Source organism: Populus nigra, chromosome 17 (assembly GCF_951802175.1).
Source record: "Populus nigra chromosome 17, ddPopNigr1.1, whole genome shotgun sequence".
NCBI lineage: Eukaryota > Viridiplantae > Streptophyta > Magnoliopsida > Malpighiales > Salicaceae > Populus > Populus nigra.
In genome coordinates this window covers 1,199,624-1,215,561 of record NC_084868.1, presented here as the reverse complement: position 1 = coordinate 1,215,561, position 15,938 = coordinate 1,199,624, and positions in this window count along the sequence as shown.

The window sequence follows — 15,938 nt, the reverse complement described above, 5'->3', positions numbered from 1 at the left end:
GCCTAAACACAGTGTAATAGGAGTCTTAGATTTCATGAGACCTAGACATTGCACTAGCATGACGGTGGCGCCAATATATTTAATAAGTGTTCTCGACTTGAAAGTTGTTTGAATAAGTTGGGTGGACGCAAATTTTAGGGCAGACAAGACGTATCGTGTCTCCATTAGCTACAATCCCCCCATTAATTAGATTAATCTAACAATAGATTTTCATGCTTGAAAAGTGACAATTAGGTTTTGTTTTTTTTTGTTTTCTTTTATATTTTGAAGTGTTAGGGTATGTATAAGGTGTGGATTGTAAGTAGTATATCACTCTAATATTTTCTAAATCGGGGAAAAAAAAGAAAAGAAAATACATCTAGCTCATAGAAAAATAAAAATTCACAAACTCCTATTACTCATGTGGCTTCAGGATATATGGAAATTATCATAACAATAGAAGACAAGATCTATTAGCTGTATAACAAGGGATCAAGATCTCAAAGTGTTGATTATGGGATAAAGTGTATCATTAGCATCTTAATCATTAAAATCTGAACTACGATAGTCAACAATCAACAATGGAAGCTCTAGTTTTCAACATGTGAGACAAAAACAAATAAAAATGTGCACACCATATTTGATTATGTAGACCTCACAAGACGTTAACTAAGCTGCTACCCGTGCCCATTAATTATGCCTCCATCCCTCCCTCCACTGTTGGTGATATTGTGCTTGTGTGTGTGTCATGTATAGGTAAATTAATTATATATAATGGAAACTTTACCTACTTCCATCCTTGTCTCCCTCTTTCCTATTTAAAACTCTTTTAACTTAGGGAGAGCACCCACCACTTCGACGGCCACTAGGACTCCTTTATACTTCGTAGTTTGTAAATATATACTTCTTTTTAGGGTGTGATGTCAAGTACATAGATTAGCGATTGACATCTCTAAATAAAAAACAAAAAATTCATCTTGTAAAGGTATTGCAGTATGTATCCTTCTTCTTATGGCTTGACAATTTGATGCAATGAAAATATTTTTTTATGTATATTTGTGTTGGCTTTTTTAGTCATATCTCTATCAGTGTTCGAGTGGAGTGGAATGCCAGGTCAATGGGCTGCATAGCACAAAAGAACAAGGCCATCCAGCCATAAAGTAGAGAATGTGGTTGGTCCAAAATAATAATAACATCACCATAAGATGTCAATCTTCTTAGATTTCATATGACTATTTGCGAATTTTGCCGTAATATTACACTTGATAATCCTTCAGTCTCTCTGGCATTCCTTATTTGGTTCAACATTACAAACTCTATTAAGTTTTTTTTGCAATGCCAATATTGAAGTAATTAGAATTTATAATTAATAGGAGATATTGGATATAATTGGAGTGGTAAATCCTACGTTAAAACTAGTGAGCGAAAGGTGTTTATTTTAAATATATTTGTGGATTTCTGTAGGTTCATGCACAAAACTAATGTATAAAAAGATCCATACAAATTTTAAGGGGCGTAACTCAACTGCTCAAACTCTAAATTTGCTCCATAGAAGTCACTAGTTCGAGTCTCACAAACCTCAGGGCCACTGGAGACTTACATGGTTGTTAATTTCAGTACCTGTGGAATTGGTCGAGGTGCGTTCAAGCTGGCCCAGACACCCATGTTAATTAAAAATAAAATCCATATACAAACGGGTTCTAATTAAATATACACAGATCAGTCTCAATGACAAATATTATTGCATCTGGCTCATTTCAAGCAAGTTCAAAGTAATAAATTCTTTAAGAAATAATAATAATTAAAAAGCAATAATTCCTCAATTTTTTCTTTTATCACCTCTCTTGATGTAGACCCATCTAAAAAATCGCTTTTCACTTTGGCAATGAGAGCGTAACATCATAAAATTATTTAGATCAAAGGAGCACCGAAGAATCAGACAAATATAAATTTGGGTCCTCGTGAAAGTGAACACCAAGAAGCTATTTTCAATTTCAACATGCCTAGTATATTTAGTTACCTTTGTGCTTTATATTTTTTCAATATCTAAACATATTTAATTAATTAATTATCCCTGCTATTTATTTCTTATAGGCTGCTGGAGATACCCACAATCCTCTTGAAGGGAAAATGGATGTCCACTCACAAAAATTAATGCTGTCCATATTTATCTCTTCTGTCTCTTTCGTAATCGCCATACAAATGACAGTTCCTGCAGGTCCCAAATGCCATTTCAATTTTTTTGAGGTATTTTCAGGGGACAACAAAAGGTATTTGTTTAACATGTGAAACTTTGTGTCTCGAACATGATAAATACAATTTGAATTCATGGTTAGGCTAGGAATAATGAATATTAACATGGGTTACATCTATGAATACGATTTAGATAAGAAAAATCTTAAAGATTTAAGATATGATCCGTGGGAAACATATTCCTGTAATATAAAGAAATTTTAATTTTTGTGGATAGTAGATAAAAAAAATTAAAAATCTAAGATATAATAATATATACCCAATTAAATATAAGAATATATGAAACTACTGTAAAATTAAAAATAATTAAATCATTTTAATTATATATTATATCTGCTTTATAATTATAAATAAATTTAGGTATTTGAAAAGTAAATTACGTTGATAATTAGCATGATGACTATGAAAGGAATAATTTCTGATTTTTCTTTTAAAATTTAATTTATCGATGCTTACCTCCCTTTTTTAATTTGGTAGTTGTAACAAAAAAAAAATATTGAATTTGAAGATAACATTATCGCGACATAAAAAAATTTGAAAAAAAAATATTATATTTACATTTTTTTAATTATTTGAATTACTTCTCATATAAATAAAAAAAAATGTTTTCTATTTTCATCTATTTTAAAACAATACTTACAAATTTAACCCAAAAAAATGCTAGCTGTACCCTCACATTTCTTGCTGCTTGTTTTGCGTATCTATATTTGACAAGTAATTTTATGACACTAAGAAAATAACTAATATCATCTTATTAGTTATTTTTTGAAATCAATAAAGAGATAAAATTAAAAAAGAAAAATCCTAAATAAATATATTTTTATCATTTTTTATGAATTATGAATTTTATATTATTTCTCCTCTTTATTTTTGTTTATTTTTTCAAAGTGGGTTTCAGGGAGTAATTAATAAAATACAATTAATATTTGTATTTCCAACTACATATTTATATTGCATACCCATTTGGATTTTAAAGGTTTTTTTTCTTTTAAGTAATTGTATTTTCTAAAGGATGGAATTATACTCATGAAATGCATGCAAACTCATATATTAGCTAGCACTAGATTACTACCTCACGTTATGTTGCAGGTTAAGATTTTTTTTAATCATAAAAAAATTCCAAGCATTGATACCGTATCTTCTAAAGGAAAAAAAATAATTTAATAAAAAATATAAAAACTGAATCATATTTGATGACATATATTTTAATACCGAGATAGTGATATATTGGATAATATTTTTTTTAAAATATTAAGGTGGTAATGTATTGGATCAACTAATCAAACACATAACCTAGATCGTGAAATAGTGATAACCTCATAAAAAAATAAATTAAAAGAAATAATGATGCCCAATTTCAATGCAACCCAATATTCAAAGACTGAATTCAAAATACAAATATTTAATTAAAAAAAGGTAAAAAAAAAACTTGAGAGAGCTTGAGTCAATCTGTTAAACTCAAGTCATGCATCATATTGAATTTAATAACTTTTCTCATCCAGGGTATGTTTGGGAACTGCAAATCACATTCCCTCAAATTTTGAATTTTGATTTTGCTAAAAATTATTTTTTTTTATGTTTTCAGATCGTTTTGATGTGTTGATCTAAAAAATAATTTTTAAAAAATAAAAAAACATTATTTTGATGCATTTCTAAGCGAAAATCACTTTGAACAGCAACCGTTACCACAATCTCAAACAGGTAGTCACAAGAAAACCAGAACCGTGAGACTCTTTTTGTATCAAATTAAAAAAATAAAAAGAACAAATAGGACAGATGAGTGAGATTGAAAAACAAAAAAAGACAAACTTTTTTTTTAAAAATCAAATAACAAAAAGAGACCATTAGATAACAAAGAATAATTTTTTCTTTACTTCAAGGGATTGGATAAGCATAAAAAAAATATCTTTTTAAAATTAACTATTAGGCTAGGCGCGTGGGCCAACCCATGATCTTGGTCTGTCAAAAGAGGTCTGGCCTCATTTTTCTCAATATATCATCCACCTTCTATTTTTTAAGAAAAAAACAATGCAGGTGACGCGCCAGTTATATCTCCAGAATCCAGCGATCAAAGAGTAGTTGAAACCTTCGAGAAAGCTAGATTCAAAAAATTTATTTTTCAAAGAGTAGTTGAATCTAGCGATTAAAATTTATTTTTCAACTTATTTTGATCCAAAACATCTAGAAAACACCTTCGAGACCTTGACGAAAATCTTTTATGGCCTTAAACTAGTCTAAAACCCAAAATCAACCTAGATTCAAAAAACTTTTAGAGCTCAGATCTACTCTTCCAGGCGATATGAAAGCTAAAAAACACCACAAAGAAACTCCTTCATTGAATAGAACTTAGTGACAAATATTGATCTTTTTAGTGGTTGAAATTGGTATCAACCGATATTTTCTCTCTTGACCATGAGATCTGATGACTTTCTTTCTTTTCTCTAAAACCAAGGACTAAAAAATAAGAAAAATAAAGTTTTGGGTCAAAATTAATTTTTTAAAAACTAAAGGGACTGTGAAAGGATTATTTGGAAAGGATGAGGACTAAAGTGATTTTTTTCTATTATTTTAAAACAACCACCTATCTTCCTTGTGTTTTTTCACTTTGCTCATCTATCTTTTAATATTCTCTCTTATTAAAAATTTAGAAGTAACTAGCTATCAATTTGAGAATAAAAGAACTCAATCAAAGAAAAAAAAAGGTCCGGGGATAAAAAAAATCACTACTTCAATCATGCTAATGATTGGAGCTACAATATTCCCCCCCCCCCCCTCAACTTAATTTCTTTTAATTCTATTGTCTATGATTTGTGATATAATTTTTTTTATATATATAGAAATAAGAAAGAAATCTCATTTACTTGTCATGTTTTTTAGACATGAGAAGCATCTATGATTTGTGATGCAAACAGAAAATAAGTCTCATTTACTTGTCATGTTTTTGAGACATGAGAAGCATCTATGACTTTGATGAGGGGAAGTGGACTTGGAAAGAGACTTGGGGCCATATTGGGAGAGGTGGGTCTTATAAAAAGACAATAATTACAATCATAATGTTTTTAATCAGTTTATTTGATATTGTTTGTATTTTTATGCAGAGTTGCTTTAGACTATATAAATATTGTTTGATGAAGGTATATCTTGCTTTTAGTACAAAATGCATAAAGTGACAATAAGTACAACCATCAAGTTTAAATTTATAGCAAAACAGTTTATTACAAGATCCACTCTTTTTATTTTTTATTAAATAAAAATACAATACTCTTAAAAGTATAGTAGTTAATTACTAAACAGTAATTCTACTATAGCTCTTTTTAACTTCATAACATAACATAATATTTGAAGTATAACACAACATACCACTTTAGAAAATTCATGTAATTTCTTCAAACGCTAAAATAAGAATTAATTTATAAAAAAGTAAAAGAATAATAATAAATAAAACCCATGATTCTACCTATTGCCGTCTCCTCGCTTTATAATGAATTTCCCAATTCTCTTTGAGGAGCTTTAAAGAAGAAGGGGTAAGGTAAAATCATTCTAGCCACCTACAAAACATTATTTATCACAATAGTATTTTGTGGGTGTGTGTGTCTTTATTTTAGTTTTTTTTTTAAATTTATCATTTAATATTAGATTGTTTTGAGAATTACATTTTTTTAAAAAATTTTGTTTTTGTTGAGTATTTCATGGATTTAGTTTTTTTTTTTAATTTCAACTTTTAACATTAGATTTATTAAAAATAGAGTTTCATTTTTATCTTATTGCTTTCTATGCATTTAACTCGATCTCATGACCCAAGCTGCAAGTTTAATAAGTTAACCTAAGTTGCTTGGGTTATTTTTCTTCGGCCACTTTTGTAATTGATTTTCTTTTTGATTTTATCTTTCAACATTTATTTGGTTGAAAATTGAGCTTTCTAATTTTTTTTATTTCTTTCTACAGGGTTATCCTAATATCATGACCCAAGTTGCAGGTGTGACAGGTTAACTTAGGTTGACTCTAATTTTTTTTTTGTCCTTTTAAATTGAGTTTTTTTTAATAGGGCTTCATAATGTTTTTTCGATTAACTCTCTATAGGGTTATTCTAATTTTATGACTTGAGTCGCGAGTTTGACATGTTAACCCAGGTTGACTCAGTTTATTTTTTAGGGTCCTTTTTAGTTTTTTCGATTAACTCTCTATAGGGTTATTCTAATTTTATGACTTGAGTCGCGAGTTTGACATGTTAACCCAGGTTGACTCAGTTTATTTTTTAGGGTCCTTTTTAGTTTTTTCTTTCAATCTCACCCTCCAAGAACTCAATCTTTTTATTTTTATTTTATTTTAATTTTATACTTCAGTATTAGGTTGTTTGGGAATTAGGCTTTTAATTTTTTTTCAATTTACTTATTGTGAAGTTATTTCGATCTCATGAATTTAGTTTATTTTTCTCAATTTTAACCTTTAATATTGGATTTGTTGAAAATAGAGCTTTGTAATTTTTTTATGAAGTTATCACAGTCTCATGAAACAAGTCACGAATTTAACAAGTTAGCCTATATTGACTTGGATTGTTTTTTTTTTCCTTTTTTTTTATTTCACCATTAACATTGAATTGGTTGGAAATTGGGCTTCTTAATTTTTTTTATTTTCCATGGGGTTATCTCAATCTCATGACCTAAGTTACTAGTTTGATAGGTTAATCTGAGTAATTTTTTTTATCCTTTATAATTTAGTATTTTTTTTGTCTTTCAACATTAGATTGATTAGGAATTGGCTTTCATAATTTATTTTGATTTGCTTTTTGTGGGGTTATCATGGTCTTATGACCAAGGTCAAACATGTTGTAAGTTAACCCGGGTCGATCTAATATATCATTGTTTCAATATTCGAAAACAAATGTCATTTAATATGTCATCACATCAATATTTTTATAAAAAATATCATCTAATATGCATCATATTTTGAGTTCATGATTATTATTTTTAATTATAAAGCATGTTAGCAACACTTAAATAGTTTTTTATGTTAAAAAAACCAATCTGACTCGCAACGTAGTGCGTGTCAATAATTGTATTATAAAGTTTTTATGTACAACAAATGAGATTTTTTAAAATAAAAGAAGATAGTCATTTAATAATGTGTTGTCTTTTCTATTGTTCAGTTTCTCTATAGAGCTTACTAGTCTTGGAGCCTGCGCTTCGTTATGGGCTCAAGTTATTTTTTTTTATAAAAAAATGATGTTTAGGTATTGAAATGAGGTTAAAAAATGATATAAAAAACTAGTTATGACAAATATGTAACAACACTAATTAGGGTTAAATTAACACAAGATAGCAAATGTTTAATTATTATTGTTCTTGTTGTTGTTGTCATCATCATCATCATTATTAACACACCATTAATATTACTATTACTATTACAATTGTTGTTGTTGTTGTTGTTGTTGTTGTTGTTGTGTTACTATTATTATTATTATTACTATTATCATCAATAATATTATTATTTTCATTACTATTTTTATTTTTATCACCATCACCATTATCATCATCATCATCATTACTATTTTCATAACTATCGTTGTTATTATTATTATTGTTATTATTAGCACCATTATTATTATTATTATTATTATTATTATTAGTGAAAAAAATAAAAATCATGAACTTGATTTGAAGGACATAATTGAAAACTATAAATTGTTTTACAAAAAGCCAAGGAAAACAATAAGAAATAAAAAAGAGGGACCAAACTAAAATCACTATTATTATCATTGAAAAAACCAAAATCATAAACTTGATTTGAATGATAAAATTGAAAGCTATGAAAACTTTGTTAAAAGGGCAAAAATACAAAATTAAAAGCAGAAGAACTAAATAAAAAATAATTATATATACAAATTCAAAACCAATGGTTAAATTGAAAACACATAAAACTTTAATAAAAGGAAAAATGAAAAAAAAATACAAATCAAAACTAAAAGGACTGAATTTGGAATACCAATAATACTAAGAACCATAATGTATTTATCAGGAGTAGGAGAGAGAAATGAATGGAAAAAAAAGGGTCATCAACGATAAACTAGGAATATTTGAACTACACACGTTACCTAGGATGAAAGAGAAGACGGTGGGTAATCAGACTATAAAGAGGAATTCCATTTTTGATCACCAGGAGACATCACATGCATCGCCTAAAAAACATAGTGTCTCCCATTTTTTGACACATGCACAACACAAACCAACAATGTTTTCTAATTATAAATATTATTTTAATGATAAATTACAACACTATCTCATGCAAATCAACATTTAACAAAAACAAAGAAGACAAAAGAATCTAGTGCCCCTGGCCTCAATGCATTAAATTTCTTGGATCCAAGGGTACATTTGTAATTCAACTATATATAAAAAAACTAAAAATACCTATATACCGTTACCTGAAATAATTTATTTATTTTTCTCTTGAGGGTATTTTTTTTATTTTATTATTCAAAAAAAATATTGTATAGACAAAAATATTCACACTAACCAATAATGATGAATGACTAGTGTGAAAAATATCAAAATACCCCTTAATCAAAGATATATAATTTCTTTGCCAAGGCCATAGACATCACTCCACTTTTATTATTATTGTGAATAATGAAGTGAGTATATGGCCATAATGATTCTTCCATGTATTTTAGTAGATTTATTATATGTATATGACAAGAGCAATCAATAATTGATTTCTATGCCAAAACCTCGTGTTATACCTAAAGTTTTTAGATTTTAGACCAAGTCATTCTTTTACAATGTTTAATCACATACCCTTAAGTTTTTATGGTTGAAATTGTTTTTAATAGCCATATAGTTATAATAACCTATGATAATATGGATATTTAATATTCCTTTCAAAATAACAAGATAACTCGATATGCCTAGAGAATAACAATAAAAAATTTAAAGGATAAAAGAACAGATAATCAAAGGAGATGGTGTCTCATCTTATGCATCAAGTTATAACTTCATACATTCTTTTATACACACACACATACACGCACGCGCGCACACACACACACTGATGGACTCATGGATGATAACAGTTATAAACTCTAACATGTACAAATCATAAATTTATACAACAAATTTATATGAGGAAAAAAAACTATAAAACAAGTAAATACTCAAACAAAGTATGTATGCTACAAAAATATGCAAAAAAAAAAGTTATCTTGTTTAAAATAAAGTTCAAATAAAAAAGGGTAGATTTGTTTATTTAACTTGAAGAATCCTCAATAAAATTTGAATCAGAACATGAATACCAACAAACTGCGTGTTATGGTGGTCAAATTTGTTGTGGGAGGTTGAATTATGTTGACATTGGGGGCGAGTGACTGTTTGTTGCAAAAAAAATATATAAGAAAGAAGAAGAAATAGAAAAGGTGGAGAGTAGGGTCAATCGTCATGTCATAAGTTAAATATTATTGACAGAATTACTTACGGATAACTCTGTCGGTAAAAATATCATGTCATCGTATGATTTGTCTTTTTTAATCTCACTGTAATACCCTTCGTAATTCCCTTAGTATATATCAAGAAATTGTTTCCATCGGCATATTTACAACATACTTAACCGTTGTGTTAATTTCATCGATAATATTGTCTGTAAAAGTTATATGTCATTGTACTGATTTGTTTTTTTTTTCATTCCTTATTTTTCCATTACAATTCTTTCGGTATATACCGAGAGAATTTTTTTGTCAGTGTTTACTGATGGATACAAAGATAAAAAATTCTATCGGTAAAGATCATCGCAATAAACCAACAAAAAAATTCTGCTAGTGTTTCCATTTGTAATTGATAATTTTCCAGTAGTGAAATTTATATATCTTTCTTGCTTTTTTTTACCAAGTTATCTTTATATTCTTGACTCAAAACCTGGTTATTAATCTGCACTTGAGCTAACATCGTGTTTAATCTTTCTCTTTATTTTGTGAGTTGTAGGCGTGCCTATAAACATCATTCTAAGCATGGGTCTATTGCTCACCAATGAGTATTATGGGATGTGATGGAAGAATATAACTTGAAGAGATCAATGTAGGGCTTATTAAGAACTACAACATTTCAAGTTCTTAACGTTTTGTTGATAAAATAAAATAAAATAATAAACGAGTTTCTTCATAGAACACTCGACATAACTCAAACACCACATCTAAAACATGTGTCACAACAGTGACATTACTGATTGTAACACCTCATTCCACAACCAGTTTTTTTTTTTACTGTTAAATGTCACAATTACATTGATAATTACACCCCATTCTCTTCTATAAATAACCCTCGTCTTGCCTCATAGGGTTAAACTAACAATATGATACCAATATAAACTTGAGAGTTTTCCTTTAACAAGCCTATCTCACATTAATAATCCCTCAATCCATACTTCATCATCCAACTAGTTGTGCCTAGTACTACCTGTCTAAGTGCTCTTTGCTGAATATTGCTTGCATTCCTTTCTTAACATCCCTCTCAACAATTTAGTTGTTACTGATTTTTTTTATGTATAAATCATTTACTTAAGAATAAAAAATAATGTTACTAATATTGCTAATAAAAGATTGCAATTAATGATATTAATTTTTTGAATCTATTATGATGTTGAATGGAGGAATATAAAGACCAATTTTACTACTCAAAAGCCTAGGAGCTAGCCGCTAAGCAAGCTTAGCTTCAACCAAAATTAGATTACTCGTTTGAATTCTATAAGTTCATCCAATACCCTACTGCATAGGATGACCTTCAAAGCGTGCACATGCTATTTTGAGGTCAAAACCAATCTCTAAGATCTACTTCGAAGCCACTGTGAGGTGTTTTGTGAGGTGTTTTGCAATTTTAGTTTTTACTGGATCGTTTACATGAGACATGCCTCAAGCAGAAAAACCTAATACTCAAGTTATTAATTTGATTGAATTCAATAACATTAGGTAGTTTAAGAATTTTATTTAAATTAGAGGTAATAATAATAGATGAGCCATCATAAAAAAAAATATCTGGAAATAATCAACAAAAAAAAAGCCATCAATATTATACCTAGAAAAAAAAAAGAAAAAATCGTTGAAAACTCACTGTCACTGCATTGTGGACATCACCCATAAAAAAAATAGCTTGTTGAGATGGTTCAAACCCGACTACAACATTTTGGACGATGACATAAGAAGAAGTCATTGCTAGAGCAACATCCCAAAAAAGCAAATTGAACAAAACAAAATGAAGTGAGCATCCGCTTATATTTAATAAATCAATTCTATTTAATTCAAGAATAAAATTTATTTGAAAAACTAAATTTAACAAACAATGAAAAATAAAAGACCTGAGGTAACCTAATTAAATAAAAAAAATGATAAAACCATGGTCATAGAAGGAATGGAAAAAAAAAAACAAAGTTCAATATCTTATTAAATAAATATTAAAGGATGAAATTGAAAAAATATCAATTTAAAAAAATGATTAAAAAAACCTAAGCAATCTTAGGAAAACCTCATAAAGCCGTGTTAATTTTCAAAGCTTACAACCCGTGAAGTCTTAAACACGTGCTTAACCAAAAAGTTTAAATTCAAACCAATTAAACGCTGAAGAATTAAATCGAGTAAAAAAGATATTAGTTTTGAAAATTTTACAAAGAAAAAAAAAACAATTAAAATAATGAGGTTGAAGTATATTAGGAATAAGATTTATGGAGGGTGAAATTGCAAAAAAATACAACTCCAAAAATTATCTTAGATTACAAAAAATAACAATTAAAAGAATAGAGACTAAATTTGACAAAGTAAAAAATTGAATAAGGATGAAATCAAAACAAAAATATAATTCAATGAGTTCTTTTAAAAAAATCATAGCCAAAAGAACAGGCTAAATAAAAAAGAAACAAAAGTTTAGGGGCTAACTTGAAAAATCAGGTGGTAGGGCGCAAAGACCGAGGAATAGAGAGGAACGGAAAAAAAAATGATCATCATTGACAAACCAGAGTTCTTATTAGTGTATGGGCCACATATCCATGGAAGAGATACCGAAATGAAGCTGAAGCAACCCTTGAATGGCCTTTTTTGTTGTTGGAATCAATTGCACGCGCTATTCATAGATGATGGAGCGACTAACATGCTAACTCGTTCTCAACATACATCAACCTTTTTTTTATTATTTCTTTTGATTTCTTAAAAGAGCACAATGCCCTTACCCCACCTCAAAAACAACAAAAAAACTACTTACAAAATAAGTAAAATACTCTTTGACCCTAGGCTTTAAAAAATAAGCTCAAAAGGTAAGTTGGTCTTTAACTATACTTATAAAAATGAAATTACAAAAGAAGCCCCTAGTATTAGTTAAGTTTTTTCCTAACTCTAAGGGTTGTATAATAATTTAATTGTACACAATAAAATAAAAAGATAGAAATATCCCTTCATAGCAAACAAACAAATTCTCTCTTCTAAAAGCATCAATGTAATTTATTTGTGCAAAAAACAAAGAGAAAATTTTTTGTCTTGTCCTGAACAATTTTAAAATTCCAAAATGCTCTCATTAAAAAGACTATTCTACCCCTAATTATTAGCCTATACTCTTTGTTTTGTAAGGGTGAGATGGTAAATTCATTGTTATCGTTCATAATGAACTGTGTCTAGGTAAACAGTGAATTCACAATCCTCTTTAGTTTTTTTTTTCATCCATTTTATTTATTATCACACATTGATTATAGTAATTATATGTCTTATACTGCAGGTCAAATTATTTTTTTTTTTATGTTAAAAAAAGTTTAACATGTTTTGTAGGAGAAAAAAGTTGATTATGATAAATTAAAAACATAATGCATATTGAATGATATTTAAAAAAAAAAATTGAAATGATAACATACTGGACAACATTTAAAAAAAAACACTAAGAGTACAACATACTAAATCAATTTGAGTCAATCCAAACTAATATGTTAAACTCACGATTTGGATTATAAGACCATGATAAACTCATAAAAATAAACTGAAATAAATTATGAAACATAATTCTCAATCAACCTAATATGGATAGAATAAATTGAAAAACAAATATGAAATTAAAAAAAAATAAAAATGAACAAAGTAAACCCTGGTTTACTTAGCAAACTCGTAACCTAGATCATACACCTCACTGGTTTAATAACTTTTGATTTTTGAATTTGTTTTCCAATTATATGACAACATGCATTTCTCTCCTTTCAATTCAAATAATAATATTTTTTTTTAAAAAAAAACCAAGATTACATCGGGAAAGGTTCCACTCTCAATAACAAGTTAATTAGGTCATCTGAATTATAATATTAATAAAAAAATTAATAAACCATGAATTGTAATAAAATACAGCTTTTGAGAAAAATCATAAATACAAGTTTGTGTAGAATTAAAATTCATATAACTTGAAAAACATCTTAATTTAGTAAGATGCATAATCTAGCTTTAATCTTATAAACATAATGGAACACATGAATAGAAAAGCATACTTAGTATTAAAATTCAGTTTTCCATGGAATTCCAAGCACTTCACCTTCTAGTAAATTTTTTAGAAACGAATTTGCCTCAAGATTTAAGACAAATACATCATTTTCAAGTTAATTATGACACATGAATGAATGGCATGTTCTGTGGCGAGCAGCCATGTAGGAATATGCTCACGATAGAAACAAGTCTAGATGACCTTCTGGCAAGGATAAGTCCACTCATTGCGATTTAAACGGTCCATTTCTTCTTGGTTAGGGCATTCAGTATGTTCCCTTTTTAAGGAATATTTCATTGGTCGATAAACAAACTGTAATTCATGTGATATTAATTTTTTTTTTCTCATAAAAAGTTTTAAGTTCGAACCTCTCATTGGAAAAAAAAAAAAACCTGAAGCCTTTCTGGCCAATTATCAATTATACAAAGTAGCACAGAAAATCGAATCTTGATACAACAGGCTGGAGTATTTGATTGAAATTCTTCTTTATGCATGTATCCAACACATTACTTCTCGTGTATCTATAAATAAAGAAAATGAAATGTTATTTGCATTGTAAACACTTCCATATTCTTCCAACGAGTCACTGTTCCAATTTAAATGGAAGATCATGGTAGGACAAACAGGATCTCTGAACTGAATGTGACTTAAGGTTTGGTTTTATGTCCACATCCAACTAAAGGGGTGGGGTCGGGGTTGAGAGACTGAAGTAGGGCATGCATTGACAATTCATTATGGAACAAGATGCCTGTGATGAGCTCAGATATCTTGCCAAGCCAGTTATGATATTCGTTGTCCATGGACCATTGGGAGTTCAAATAATGAATATGCAGTCATAAATGGATCCATGGGAGCCATAACTTGACCATGCTACCTACTGATGCTCAATTTAAGTATAAATTTGAAGAAAACTAATCAAAGGAATAGAATTTTATTCTTAATATGTTAGAATCGTAATTAATTACATGTGCAGAATACAAATTTTAAATATAGAGAGAATACTAACAATCTTACTCCTACAATCTTGCCATGTCAATTCTTATCCTTATCATATCTATAATCATGTTATCCACAACACCTAATTTACATAACAAATAGCAATAATATCACAATAATTTATCTTTCCTATAGTACTCCCCTTATTAAGGGGATTAATTGATCCAAGCTTAAGGGGATTAATTGATCCAAGCTTAGACAACAAACGATGGAAGTGAGTAGAGGAAAAGTCCTTGGTGAACACATTAGCGAGTTGATCATGGTTGCAAGTGTAATGTGTTTTGATAATTTAGGGTTGAACTTGTTGATGAATAAAATGACAATCAATCTCAATGTATTTTTTTTTATGAAAAACGAGATTAACAACAAAATGCATGGCAGCTTGGTTATCACAAAACAAAGTTGATGTTACTCACTTTTAACCCCATAAAAAAGTCAACAAAAAAAAATCCAAAATACAAGAGGATATATATGAAGAAAGCTTAGAAGATTGTCCAAGTTGGTGGTGAAAGACCAAAATGACAAGTGGAAAAGTTGGATGACCACCATGTATAAAATTAGCAAAATTAACAACCTAATTCTGATTGACAAATGACTTATTTAGTGAAAATATTTTTAGAGAAAGTAATAAATTTAAAAAAGAAAGAACCAAAAGGCAACAACCATTGTTTGAGCTTAGAAGTTATAAAACATTCATTTATCCTAGTAGATGATGTCCATGAGACACATCTCTAGCTTGTTCTTTCATGTTTTATGGTGTTTTTGAACATTTGTTGCATTATATGGCTATTAGATTTGAATTTGATTAATACACATAATTTTTTTTTCTTTGTCTGATCTTGATTAGAGTTATCTATTAGTGTTGTTAGATGTTTAGAATATGCTTGAATGTTTAGATTAAATGGAATATGGTGATTTGGAAATCTAGCAGTAGGATTATTATTTTTTTCTGGTTTGTTAGTGTGTTTTTTGTTCATGGGCATGGTTTAGGTTCCAAGTATTTAAAGAGTCAGTTTTGAATCGAAATTTGATGTTTTGGTTGGCTATTTTAAGTTAGTAGTTTTGAGATTTGGAACCCCTTGTATGATTTTGATATTTTAATGTTATTTGTTAGTTGTTTTTATTCAAACATGTTTGGTTATGGTTGTGTAACTTGCTAAAATAAAGAAAGCATGTTTTAGAAGTAAAAAATGCTAGTTTTGGAGGCTTGATAGTGTGTTGAGTTTT